Source organism: Erigeron canadensis, chromosome 4 (assembly GCF_010389155.1).
Source record: "Erigeron canadensis isolate Cc75 chromosome 4, C_canadensis_v1, whole genome shotgun sequence".
NCBI classification, from domain to species: domain Eukaryota; kingdom Viridiplantae; phylum Streptophyta; class Magnoliopsida; order Asterales; family Asteraceae; genus Erigeron; species Erigeron canadensis.
Genome location: NC_057764.1, coordinates 2208164 through 2221507, shown reverse-complemented (window position 1 = coordinate 2221507; position 13344 = coordinate 2208164). Strand labels below are relative to the sequence as shown.

Below are 13344 nucleotides of genomic sequence, written 5' to 3'. Positions count from 1 at the left end.
TTATCACTATTATTATTTTATTTTATTACATATAAAACTAGAGCCGTAGTCATGACTTCTGAAAACTGGCAAGTGGTGAGATAGGGTTTCTTTCTGTTTTTTCTACACGTTTAATTGTTCATTTTGCAATACAAAACAAATCTTGATAAATAATTGACTTTATCTATATATAGACGGGAACTCATTCATATTTGTTTATTTAACTTAAAAAATAGTCCACAAACAAATTAAAAAACATAAAATTGTGTTCACATTCAATTATTGTATATTAAGAAATATTAGGTTGTTCATGATTGTATTCATGAACGAATATACATGGACATAAATGATCGAATATGAATGAACACTAACACGCAAACATATTTAAATGAACTTAAACGAACAAAGAAATAAATGTTCAAGAATATAAATAAACCAATGTCAGAAACAAATTATCAAATGTTCATGAATATAAACGAACAAATGAAAGCCATGTCTATAACTAAATAAATGAACCCAAACGAATTTTCGGCCAAACTATTTGTACTTTTTTCCAATAATTATTGGTATCATTAATGTAATTGTAATGGAAGCCTATTAACAACTATTTATACCTTTTCTCAATGCTTTATATTGTATTATAATAATATATATTTTATGAACTTGTTATATATACTTATTGTACCTCGTCTTAAAATATACAGGGACAAACTTGTATAAAACAACTCAAATGTATGAAGAAATCGTTTGTTATCATGCTATTTGTGATAACAAAATCGTGAACGTACGTCTACAACTAGAAAATATAATCCGTGTTTAATTATAACTGTCTTGTTTAATTTTTATTAACAATAAATAACTCTGTATATTATTTGTCTTGAATACATTTTAGTGTTGATATATATGTTATTGTTGTATAATAACATGTTTCGAAAATATCAAAATTTGACAAAGTGTAAAATTGTGTATAATTAAATAATCCAATCATAAAAACTGGCGTATTAATATTTCCTATTATCGGACACGAATTACAACAAGTTAACAACCGCAATAAAATAACAACATATAAAAATATCTCGTTATTTTTCAACACATGGTATTAAAGTAACCATAAAAAATACGTTAATTATAGAGGTGTTAAACAAATCATAACATAACGACCATAATAAAATAATAATGTATAATATTATCCCTTATTGTTTAACATGTACATGATCATTCTAATATAAGTACACTGATTAATTAACAATATTAAATTGACATTTTTGGTTGGTGCAAAAAAAAGCATCGTCACGGCGCCTATTGATAGGTATACAAATAAAAAATAAAAGTAAACACTATACGTATGTATTTATAGTCAATAAGACAATATGCACATATGCAAAAACATATAACAAACTAATAACATGGAAACAAGTCTAGGAGGTTCACTTTCAGTACCATGTGTACAAGAACTGGCCAAAGAACCACTGCTGAACGTTCCACCCCGATATGTTCGTCCGGATCAAGACCCTATAGTCCCGTCGTCGTTGTCATCTACGCTTCCTGAAGTACCGGTTATTGATTTGCAACTCTTATTGTCGAAAGAATCAAGTGAAAGTGAATTGGAAAGGCTGCACTATGCATGTAGAGATTGGGGATTCTTTCAGGTACTTTTGTATATATGGTGTGCATATATATATATATATATATATTTGGTAGATGATAAATAATGGTACCTAAATTGTTTTCCTTTTTAATTCAAAATTGTAAAAATTGTAGTATAATTAAGCTCAAGTTTGATGAAGAATATTTTTAGATACAAAATGGATTTAGCCAAAGAGTTTATATATTATCCGAATGGAATTCATGATGGGCAACCATCAAAAGATTACATGTTAATCATTGATAATTTTTAAAAGGGAAATACTAAATACAGCCAAGCGTGCATAAAAAATTTGTACTTTCTATATTAAAAACCCGTCCGCTAATTTTCATGATAAATGTACAAATAATTTATGCACCTTAAACACAGCCCTTAGGGCTGTATTTAGCAAACCCCCTTTTTAAAATATAGTATTTAATTATCACACAGTTAAAAGTATTTTCCTGAAATAAAAGCATCAAATACATGAATTGACTAAAATACATGTCACCTTCCTTAATATATATCTGTTTAATATTTTCAGATGGCAAATCATGGGGTGGATTGTTCGATGTTAGAAAAATTATAAAAGGAAACACAAGAATTTTTCAAGTTGCCAATGGAGGAGAAAAGAAAGCTTTGCAAAAAACAGGAGATCTAGAAGGGTTTGGACAAGCTTATATATTTTCTGAGGAGCAAAAGCTTGATTGGGGAGACATGTTCTACTTGGTTACCTCCCTCATCATATTCGAAAACCTTACTTGTTTCCTAATATACCCCTTCCATTTAGGTAATTGTTACTTTCTCCCTTCTTATTATTTTGTTTTTTCCAAACATTCAGTCAGAACACCACATCAGAGAAACCTCACTGTATAATAGTGAAATCTCGCATGTACGTCTAGATAACGAGATGTTGACTATATGCTGTTACAAGTATTCGAAAGAAAAACCCCAAGACTTGTCATCTTTAAAGATCGAACTCAAAACCTTAGGTAAAACCTGAGAATGCCTCTGACCAATTGGACTAGTTATCATTGACCTCTCTTTTCTTATTAGTGTCTCTTTAAGATTGTTTAATTTTTTGCTTATTGCTTGTTATTTTAAGTAAGTAATCATCTTAACAAATCCACCATCCAAAATTGCTGATACTTTTAACTTTAAAAGTTGTTATTAATTTGAATAAAAAACTTATACGGTAACTTTTACCCCTTAAACTTTATGATAAATATTATTAATTTATGCATGTTAATGATAATCTGGTTCAACTCCTATAAGAAATAAATACTTTTAGATATGCAAGTACTGATTAATCAATTTAGCAACGCTTATAAATAACCAATCTCAAACGCTCCTAAGTAGTGCACACATTTTTCTCATTATCCAAATATCTATACTATTTCGATCTCTACTATATTATAAAGCATTTGTTTCCGTCAAATTTTTTCAAATTTTCAACTTTTTAAATTAGAGGAAATGTCAACTAACTCATTTTTATCCTTCCTCAAATCTCAACCACTCATTTTTTCTCTTTGCTTCATAAATCATTTTAATCTTCTAATTTATTCAAAATCTTTTATCTTAAAAACTGTACATCGATAAATTATAAAAATTATATAGGTGTTCTTAATATTTAATGCTCTTTCATTAGAGCGGTCATTCGATATACTTTCGATCAATTTTTAAATCCGAGGATGGAGCCTGTACGGCTAAGGCATTTGGCTATCACACTCTATGACCTATCTCCTCCTATGACCTATCACACTAAATGAGTAATCACACTCTATGACCTATCAACCCCACCATCTCACCGCCGCAACGCGTATGTACTTTCTTTCGTATATTATAAAACAAATAGGTTTTAAGTTTCAACTTTCAACAATGTACACATGCTAATGCATAATATACAATACATATAAACCACATTACATCATAACTTACGCAACTCACCGCCATCGACACCACCACCAATCACCGCCGCCACCACCACCCGTCACCCCCACTAGCGCCGCCACCATTACATTGCCACCATCGCCGCCACATTCACCACCACATGCCACTGCCGCAATGCGCGAGTACCTTTCTCTCCTATTTGAAAAAGGGATACTATTTAATTTAATTGTCTAGACAAATACTGGCACAATTGTAAGAGAGCTCAAGAAGGTTTCTCTTACAACTCTCATGTTCATTGCCAAAGCTTCAAAGATGGATGTTAAGGATATGAATATATTGTTTGATGAAGGAATGCAATCTATACGGATGAATTACTATCCACCATGTCCACAACCTGAACAAGTTATCGGTCTTAGCCCTCATTCAGATCCTCTTGGGATCACCTTCCTCCTACAAATCAACGACGTAGAAGGCCTCCAAATTAAAAAAGACGGCATTTGGATGCCTGTTAAACCACTCGATAATGCGTTCATTGTCAATATTGGTGACATGTTGGAGGTCATATATATTTCATTCTCAATATCATAACTAGCTCATTTTTTTTTTTTTTTTTTTTTTTTGTATGTACATGATCGATGAAATATGAATATTTGTTTCTATTTCAGATTGTAACAAATGGACTATATAAAAGCATTGAGCATAGGGCGACTGTGAACTCGGAGAAGGAGCGACTATCCATAGGCACATTCTTAACCCCAAAACTAGATGGGGATATTGGACCGGCACCAAGCCTTATCTCTCTCGAGGCACCAGCAAGACTTGCCAGGGTGACCGTTGTGGATTTCTTGAAAAATCGTTTTTCTAAACAACTTGATGGCAAATATAACATTGATCAATACTATCTCTGATCAAGTGCCTAAATTGACCTGTTAATTATACGCGTTGTTTGTATTGTACTTGAAAGTCCAAATAAAGCAAAAGGCATATATAATGTATCATGAACTTTTTGAATAAATACTTACTTTTTCAAACAAAACTCGGTGGGGAATAAAACATTATGCAAAATTGGTAATTTCAGATTTCTCAAACTCGGATTTATGTTTTTCCTAAATCCTGGCTCTCCAAAACTGGATTCATCTTCACGCGTGTAATCCGGGTTTGTGCAATCGCAATGGGGGACTTAGGCATAGGATGGACGACCAGTCGAGGTCCGATTTTTAGGGGCCCGGTTATATATTTTTTTATGTATATATATATGTAATATATGTTATTAACTAAACCCGTTACAAATTTTAACGATTATCCAAAAATTAAAGAATGTACTTAACAAAATAAAAACTCACTTACACATCATTTATGAATTAAAAAAATAATATTACACCTCTTAAAAGGAAAAAACCTAAACATGCGCCTACTGTGTGTCTAATCTAAAATGTAACAAGAATGACACAAATCACAAAAGTTTAAAAGGTAACAAACAACACAGTCATTATTATGAAAAAAGCTTATTTTTACTTTAATTTATCTAATGTCATAATCTGGATTGCATAAAATATTTAAATGTTTTAGGTTTTAGTTTTTATCTTGTTTTTTTACTTTTTTATTTGTGAGTTACGTACTGCGGGCTACCATTATTCCCCCGGAAATTGGTTCGTCTTTGGTGGAAAATCGAAAGTCAAAAAGGCGATTGCACTTATTGAAATTAAATAAGGAGGAAGCTTAATGGACGAAGTGAAAAATGAAGAGGGGGATGCACTCATTGTCTCATCTATTCATCAACCCCAAATTAACACTCATATTCGCACTTCATCGTGAGTTTTCATTTAAAAGAACAATCACAACATGGCAGCAAAGTAGTACTAGTACTACAGATGTTGTTAGTTCAAATTCTCAAGTTATGCAAGCAATGGGGACAATGGTAGATAGACATGCTTCTCAAGGATTAATCAAAAGCATTGAGTACAAAGAAACTACGTACAACAAAAAACGGGACAACAACGAGAGCTGTGAAGGTCAATTACGCCAATTGTGCTGCGGGGACTTGTACCTCTTCTAGCAGATCATCAGCTCCATCCGTCTTTAGCTAGATCAGTTCGTTATCTACGTCTTCTTAACAGCCGTAGTGCTAGGTTTGCTGCTTCTTCCAAATAGACTGTTCGTTCCAAAGAGACCAGTCGTCGTTCGTATTGATCATATATGATCATTTTTACGTACTGCTTAAGAATCATCTTTGTGTTTGCTTGATGTGTTTCATTTTGTTGGTGCGATATCATGTTTTGTTTTGGTTATGTTGTACGTACCTGCAGGCCAGTTTTTAATAAAATGTTTATTGCAAAAATTAAAACCTGAAAATCAGCTATATATATATACAGGGTAGTCCCTGAAGATTTATAGGTCTTGGCCGAACATCAAAAAAGGCCCCATAGACTAAGCGCAATAAATTATATTATATATATATATAGAAATCAAATGAAAAGGTACTTTAAAGAGAGAAAAGTGAGAAGGTTTATTTTTTTATTTTTTTTAACTTGTTTTTTAAACTTTTTTGATTTTTTTCACTTTTTTTCATTCTTTCTTTAATTAACTAATTTCATATAAATTTTTTTAAAAATATTTTTTTTTCAAAGGGCGTAGCCCGTAAGCTATAGGCGAAGCCTCTCGTCTTATGGTGAAGCCATAATAGCTAAGAGCAAAGTCCATTAGGTAGATCACCCCATCACCGATCACCCCCTATGATCTATCACCCTCTATGACCTATCACTCCCACCAGCTACCCCTTATTAATATCTTTAAGGGCGAAGCCCGTACCGTACCCTTACATGTATAACTCACTAACTCTGGGTTAGAAATTTTTAATTTTTATTTATTTTTAAAATTTTTCTATGAATTAAATTAATTAAAAAAAACTAAAAAAGTGAAAAAAGAAAAATCAAAAAAACAAGTTAAAAATAAAAAACAGACCTTCTCTCCTTAAGAACCTTCTCTCTGCATCTCTACCCTATATATATATATATTCTGATTTATATAAGCTAATTAATCTTTAAAAATGACGATAAATGAAACATAGCAATAGTTATTATTCTTCAAAAAACTAAAAAAATGCAAAATCAAATTGTTGCCTCAACATATCTTATGCTAGCCGAGGATTCGAGTACTAGCAAATTGATTGATTCTACAAAGCTATTATAAATTTTTTAATAATAAATATACTATATAACAAAGATAAACATTGATAAGCCAATTAATCATTATTTACATAAAATAAGAACAAAGTCCAACACCTGCAAATTAAAGGAACGGTGGCGACAAACACTGAAACACAATTTTTGATCACATCGCACTTTTGCAGCACCGCTTGGCTTGATAATTTTGACTGCGACTTCTTTTTTCTCTTCCTTTTTACGCGTATAAATTTAATTTTTTATATATAACAAAAAAAAAAAATTGGGCCCCTTAAAAAACAGGTCTCGGCCCGTCGTTCACTTTGTCCACCCTATAGACCGGCCTGTATATATGCCTTTTATTTAATTCCTCTTTGTAGTGTTTTTACTTTTCATATTTTTCGTTACATTTTTTATCGTTTTAACCAAAAAAAAAACAAAACAAAAAAAAAACCATATTAGCAAAAGCATATAAATTGGTACTAATTCTTTTCTATGCGGTAGTGTCTCTCTTGACCACTCCGCTTTAATTTAAGTACTGTTTTGTTTACATAGGTATCTTACATTCTTACACATCTCTTGCAGATTTTTTCCTTCTTTTTTTTTTTTTTTGAAAAAAAAAAGGACTAAAAGCACAAATCACGGACAGAAATCTAAAACCAAAATTTTCATGTACAATAATTGTATCAATAATGCTTTTATTGTATGTATTGTTCACAAATATCTGCTCCATCACGTCAAATCATTATTCAAACAATTTTCTTTATAGTATATATTCAATGCGTCTATATACTTAATAAAACTAACTACGGATACAAATGGACTTCACATCCGGTGGTTATCCAACTCAGCCGATTCACATTTGGTGGATATGAATCGTTATTTTATTAGTACTAGCTTAATACCGCGCGTTGCGGCGGAATTTTTTTTAGAAGTGATAATTTGTTATAAGAGTAGATATGATAATTTAGTGTTGTAGTGTGTGGAGGAATATTTTGAAAACCATAAATATATTGAAAGGGATTTTTTGGAAAAAAAAAATATGCTTAATTTCTTAAGACATACCATAAATAAAAAACCCAAAATATTTTATAAAAGAGTAAATATATTCAATATTATAATTGTACGCAATTTGTGTAAAGTTAAATTATTTGCAAACAATTTCTTTCACACTTGCCTTGTGTGAAGATTTTGCATGCAAAAATTTTATTTTCACAATTAAAAGTGCATACAAGTATAAAATTTATGTACTTATTAACGTGAACATTTTTTTTTACACATCTTTAAATGTGACACTTATAAATTTGTTCGCACTTATTAATGTAGATAATTTGTACACATTTACAAATACAAAACAATTTGACAAATTTCATACGATTTTTTTTTGAAAGGTAAATTTCGTTGGAAACTTTATGTCGCGATTCGACAACGGAAGGTCTAGCATACGTTGTCTTAACCGGGTCCGCGCTAGAGAGCTCACTCGAAGTAGAATTGTCTATTTCAAATACCCGATGGGGGGACCCCCTACTAATCCGCCCGAAGGCATGAAGATTAATTGGGGTAAACCTTGTCCCCTCACACTTGAACATAGGTATACCCAAGCCAAGCCCTAATAAAGGGACTTCCTTATGTCCTCCCCAAGGCTTGAACTCAATACCTCGTGGATAAGAGGATGGTATTTCAACCATTGAGCTAATACTCAAGGACTCATACGCTTTTTAATCCCTACACAAAATATATTTGTTATGTACAAAAATATATGTAACATACAGTTATACAATATAACTATATGTTGTATATATTTTATCAATTATTAGTAAGGCGGACATAATCCTCCCCACCCCATCAGTACCGGCTACACATAATAGTTTTACACCAATGACCGACCGGTACCGGTTTTGTCACCGTCCAACCTAAGCAATGAGATACACAAAAGTATTAAAGGTAAAATAATTAAGCTACTACAATATATACGTTATATTAAACTTGATCTCGAATAAAACATCAAATGAAAAATTTTCTTAACTCCTATACATGTATATGTATAAATTAATAAAATAAATAAATAAGTAGGTGTATTTAAAAGACTATAAGTGAGCGGCAATATTTAATTAAAGAAAATGATTAATCCCTCTAATAAATTAGTCTAAAAATACTTTTAATCACAAAATCACGTCACATTGAAAAATAAAGATATGAGATGAAAAAAAATAATGAGTAAATTACACATGTTAAATTTTGATAAGATTATGATGATTTTTAAGCCATTGTTTAAGAAGATTAACCATTTTTCTTAATAGGATAGGAAAAGTTGTACTCGTATACCAAGGATTTACATTAAATAATCATTTATTTATGCATTAATTAATAGGTTTTTTTTTATATATATAAATATAACTAAAAGGACACGTGTCTCTTTAATATAACATCACATGTTGATCAATGTAAACTTGAATCCTGTTTTAATTTATTGGTGGATATAATATGATTAGTTTTATAGACGGAGGTCATGGGTTCAATCCTCATCTATTACAAGACTGGAGGTCCTTTTTTATCTTTAGATAAGACCTGTAAGCAACTAGCCTCTCTACACCGTCGTGGTAGAGTTATTTTTGAAATATGTATATTTTTTAATATTTTACTAAATTTGTTTTTTTTGTTATATATATATATATATATACATATATATATAAGGTTATTACAATACTAAGCTATTAAAAGTGAATTATTATTTTTAAGGGAAATGATAAACATAGCCCTGGGGCTATATTTAATATGTTATTACATACTACAAATGTTATAAAAAATTGTCAAATAGAATAAAAAGTAATGAGTTATCTATACTATATTATATATAAAAAAAATTGTTCTCATATAACACCCGTCGTTTAAAAATATGGATTTCTAAAATTTTTCGCCTAACGACGTCAAAGAAAGTGGAATTAAACTTTAAAAGTCCAAACCAGCAAATTCTGTTTGGTTTATTCATTAAATTGAGTGACTAGCCATATCATCAAAACAAGTCAAAATGGAAATCCATCGGTTGCCTAACATTAAACAACCGACATTATAATAAGTACAAATCATAAATATCTAAACATAAATGAACGTCTAATGCGAGCAACCACTAAGGGTAAACTACAACCAGCTTCTGGATCATCTACTCATGCCTCACATCTTCTCACATCTACCTGTTCACTATGTTGGACCTGAGGGCACAACACATTTTAAAAGAGCAAATGTTAGCTAATGAATTAGCTAAGTAAGATAACCCATAATTTATAAAACATTTGTCCATTTAAAACATTATAGAAAAGTTATATTTCATCTTTAAGGCACATATCATCACAAGTCATCACAGATACCATATTGCATCTTGCATTACACATCTTTTATATTGGATGGGTCATCTTAATGTGCCTAGTAATCTTTCGCATCTCACATATAACATCTAAACATCTTTGTAATTGTGACATAAGTCATGCATCTCATATAACATAAACATCTCGTAAGGGTGACATAAGTCACACCCGACTAGATGGACAAACCTTACGGTTGTACATCAATGTCGTTAAGGAATGCCAAGCCAATCCCGGAGTAATCCGTATGTTCAAGACAAATGGGGTTGGTCAGACCTCCCGTTTTCATCTCATATGAAAACGATGTTTTTGTTGAACCCTTAGTGTGTCAAAGTAGTGTATCTTACCTCGTGACGAGCACAACAAGCAATATGAAAGGTTAATTCATCTTGTTTGTGTTTCCGACTACCTATAGCAACATATAACCAATAGGTAACGTAAATGTGACTTCAAAAGACCTCTCTAAGTTTCCTATACCATAAGGTAACCTAAGGTCTATGGGTCAAACGAGCATGAAAACAAGCCTATACGACTGCCAGAACTGAATATGCGCCGCATAGACGTAACACCCGTCGTTTAAAAATATGGATTTCCAAAAAATTTGCACCTATCGACGTCAAAGAAAGCGGAATTAACTTCAAAAGTCCAAACCAGCAAAATGAGTTTGGTTCATTCATTAAATGGTGTTACTAGCCATATCATCAAAACAAGTGTATATGGAAATCCATCGGATTCCCAACATTAAACAACCGACATTATAATAAATGCAAATCATACATATCTAAACATAAATCAATATCTAATACGAGCAGTCACTATGGGTAAACTAAAGCCAGCTTCAAGACCATCTACTCATGCCTTGCATCTTCTTACATCTACCTGTTCATTATGTTGGACCTGAGGGAACAACACATTTTAAAAGAGCAAGTGTTAGTTAACGATTTAGCTAAGTAAGATAACACATAGTATATAAAGCTTTTCTCCATTTAAAACATTATAGAAAAGTCAGTTGAGATCGTTAAGGCACATAGCATCAATCATATCATTACACATACATATCATAGCATCAACATCTTTCATAATAGGATGAACCACCCTAAATGTGCCTAGTCATCTTTCATATCTTTTCACATATCGTCTTTGCAAATGTGACATAAGTCACGCATACCATATAACATATTCATCTAATTAAGTGTGACATAAGTCACACCCGACTAGATGGACAAACCTTACGGCTGTACATCAATGTCGTTAAGGAATGGCAACCCAATCCAGGAGTAAGTCCGTATGTTCAGACATTGGTGGTTAATCACGACACCCGGAGATACTCAAACCACGTAATTATGTTGCAAGGAGCCACCCAAGCAACCACATATACGCACCCGCCGGGCAAGAGCAAGTACGGGTTAAGCTTAACACTTCTCACAACATTTACAAGATCGGTTTACATCACATATAGTTTAGGTGTCCACATTACCTAAACATCATCACATATACATCTTTTACGTTTGGACCCATGCACGTGACATGGCAACTTAAAGAGTCTAGTGAACTAGACGAACAAGCCATACAATCATTCACATTTCAATAGTCATCAACATGTGTCACATTTCATTACATCACAAGATATTACACATCATTTCATAACATAACATCACATCACATATCATTGGGACTGCATTTCAGGTCTCAATGGTCATATACATAGCCCATATCACCTCCCGTGTAACCCCGAATACCCATAAACAAACAAGATATCATTTGGGAAGTTATTATATTAAAACTATGTTTTTGTTGAACCCTCAGCATGTCAAAGTCGTGTATCTTACCTTGGTACTGCTTAACAATGAGTTACGTATGTCTTACAATGCTTGCTAAGTGCTCCCGACTACCTATAATGAGTATAAGATTGACATATAAGCTAAACGAAGTGTTTTGTGCAAACTGGGCATCAGGTGCGTCGCACCAATCAAACAGAAAACTCAGATCGAATACAAGTGCGCCGCACCAGCTCTTGGTGCGTCACATATCGGGCTCCCATCGAAAACCCAAAATCCAAACCCGGGCAGTGGTGCACCGCACCTCAGCCTGACGACCAAAAACCCAACTTTTCAATCTTTAAATGAATTCCATACGAACACACACCATTAATTTGACCTGGAGACATAAAACTAACTTCTTTAACATTACTTTTGATGACTTTAATCTATCAATTGATCCTTTAATCCTTTACAACATAAATCACTCATTGATTCACCCGAATAACATAAAATCGATAAACGTTTGATCAATTAACCCAACGCAAACCCCATAGCTTGGATTGAATACTCATCTATGACTCAGAAGATCAGATTTCAAAGAGGATTTTACCTACAATACCTGTAGATGATCATAAGGATGAAAGATCTTAATCAAATCTTGCTCGAAACACCACGAAATTAATAGATCTTGGAGGGAATTGCTTTTGAGAGAGGGAAGGAGATCGGCTGGAGGGTTTCTCACGTATGAGAGCAGGTGTTTTGTGTCAATTAGGGCTGCCTAATTACCCCTTAACCCCTGGCCATCAACTCCAAAAGTTACACTTAGGTCCTCAACTTATAAACTTGACTTTCTTAGCTTAATTCACTTACCGGGAGACCTTATGATCTTATAAGCACTTAACCTTCGTAATGTTACTTTAATTACTTTTATTAAACATCATCTTATTCATCTCACATTATCACACATAAGCATTTAATCACATATTCCCATATAGGGCACATAAACTTATCGAACCTAACATTAACTAACGGAATAGTCAAATAGTCAAACTTGAAAAGTCTAGGATGTTACAATAGATCTTCCATGCGCCGCATAAACCAAGTCAGATGAAACCAAACCATTCCATGCGCCACATGGAATTTCCATGCACCGCATATCGGGGCTCGATTAGCAAACCTAATTTTGAACTGCACTTAAACGATTCTCATTCTATCTCAAACCCTAACCCCAACCTCGAGACATCAAAATGACCTCTTTTAAGACACAATTGATGACTTCAAACCATCAATTGATTCCTTGATCCATTACAAACATTAATCACTCGTTAATTACCCGAATAACAAGAAATCGGTAAACGTTTAATCAATTAACCCAACCCAAACCCCATGGTCTGGATTGAATACTCATCTATAACTCAATTAATCAGATTCCAAAGGAATATTACCTATAATACCTGTAGATGATCATAAGGATGAAAGATCTAAATAATACTTGATTAAAACGTCACAAAACGATTGATTATTGAGGGAGAATTGCTTAAAAAGGGAGGGGATTTTCGACTGGAGTATTA

The 13344-nt window shown here is 32.6% G+C and overlaps 1 pseudogene; it reads left to right on the top strand.

Annotated features, from left to right (window-relative positions):
* The first annotated feature begins 1385 nt into the window (after nt 1–1385).
* On the top strand, nt 1386–4468 carry LOC122598438 (annotated as a pseudogene).
* The last annotated feature ends 8876 nt before the right edge of the window (nt 4469–13344 follow it).